This window comes from Lissotriton helveticus, chromosome 1_2, assembly GCF_964261635.1.
Source record: "Lissotriton helveticus chromosome 1_2, aLisHel1.1, whole genome shotgun sequence".
In the NCBI taxonomy this organism is placed as follows: Eukaryota; Metazoa; Chordata; class Amphibia; order Caudata; family Salamandridae; genus Lissotriton; species Lissotriton helveticus.
In genome coordinates this window covers 348517557-348519329 of record NC_136058.1, presented here as the reverse complement: position 1 = coordinate 348519329, position 1773 = coordinate 348517557, and the positions used below count along the sequence as shown (strand labels likewise).

At 43.3% G+C, this 1773-nt stretch overlaps 1 non-coding gene across 1 annotated transcript; it reads left to right on the top strand.

Moving 5' to 3' along the window:
* Positions 1-877: 877 nt before the first annotated feature.
* On the top strand, positions 878-950 carry TRNAR-UCG (transfer RNA arginine (anticodon UCG)). Its single transcript has one exon. It is a non-coding gene; the product is annotated as a tRNA-Arg (tRNA).
* The last annotated feature ends 823 nt before the right edge of the window (positions 951-1773 follow it).

Here is a 1773-nt window from a genome sequence, read left to right as displayed (position 1 = left end):
ACCAGCAAGAGAAGAAAGTAGGCTGAGCAAGAGGTGAGGTAAAAAGTAAAGCACAGAGGAGAGAGGTGAATGCAAGTGGGCAGAACCAGCAAAAAAAGTAGGAGGCTGGAGGAGAGGTAAAATTGTCTTTGAACTAGCATGTGCTGCTAAGTGCATTGAGCCTTCTGCCAAAGTTTTAAATTACCTGCCTCTTTATTTTCCAAGTGCCATATCATCCTCTTATTTATGCTTTCTGTTTACTGGAGCATTTTCAGGTCGCTCACCCGAACCATCATGGATCCCTTTATGTTGATGTCCATGCCTGCTAAAAGCAAATGCCTTAACCTTGAACTTCATTGGTGCAACTGGAGTATCAGGGAGCCACCTGAAGATCCACTGTATAGCTATGGGACAGTCTGTCTTAGAATTTTATTCATGCACTAATCTGGAAACATTGGCTTTGGAGTGATAGAGGCATAGCTTTTAAACCCCGTTTGACGTGTTGCATTTCCACATAATACAGATTTAAAATATTTGCACTTATTTTATTAGGGCTATTATTTGTATTTGTAGCCATCTCAGTGATGTACACATTAGAGAGGTAGCTTCTTGCAAAGCTACTTCAACAGTGCCAAAAAATGATTAGTCAGTGGACACTTCTTATGATGTCACTTGCTGTGATACTACATTTTATGCAAATTAGAGGGGCCTCACATGTTCCTATCCTGCCCGGGGCCCCACGAATCCTAGGACCGGCCCTGGTAACATGGGTTGCAGAGAGTAATGAAAATATTAATTTGCAATGCAGGGTCTTTTTCAGCCTAAAATATCAAAGTAGGGCGCCCGCGGGGGATGCAAACAATCACTAAAGCACCTACCAATCCTATATGTTTTGGGAGACCGCGTGGCCTAATGGATAAGGCGTCTGACTTCGGATCAGAAGATTGAGGGTTCGAGTCCCTTCGTGGTCGATGTTTTTTTATACATTTACGAAAATGTGTCTGTCATCACAAAAGCCTAATTTTAAACGTTTGTAAGTACTTTGCCCCGCACGCTAACTCTGGAGTTTATTTTAGAAATGATGAACGGCATTTACTCGGACAGGGAAGGAAGCGGAAGTGACGAGGCGCACGCGCAGTATGGACCGGAAGTAGAAGGGCTGCATAGATTGGCCTTGGGGTCGGGGAGGGCTCAGAGGAAGTTGTGTTTGCTATTAGAAGCCGGTTGTTTGTGTGCAGACCGCATGCTGTGTCCCTGGCCAAAATCTGCACACGAACTGTGCTTGCTGGTGACTGTTTTTAGTATTCAGCCGTTGCTTAATACGACACGTCGTCGTGCTTCTCGTGACAGTATTGATGTAGAAACCGTAGAAGAGGTGTTTGGCTCATTTCAAGCCATCCTATCAACACAATGACTTCGTTGTCACAGCCATGATTACTTTGCTCCGAAGCCTTAAATGAGTGTATATGGAAGAGAAATGAGTATTTAATTAAAGGCTGTAGAAATGATGAAATTAGGGAAATAGGCTGGAAGGTAAATGGAAAAAGAAACTATTCTCAGCATATTTTGTTTTTCTTGCATTTGGACATTTATAGGGTCAGTGGGTTGGTTTCTCGAGTCTTTTAGAGATGAATAGTCAAACGTTACTTAGTTGTGAAAAGAATGTGCATCACTGCACCGCGTGCCACACTGCATAGTAGGTCACAGTAATACGTCATAGAGTGAAGTGACAACACTGCAGAGTGATCTCTCCAGCACTGACTGCACAGTAATCCTCACTGAAGCATTCTAGGG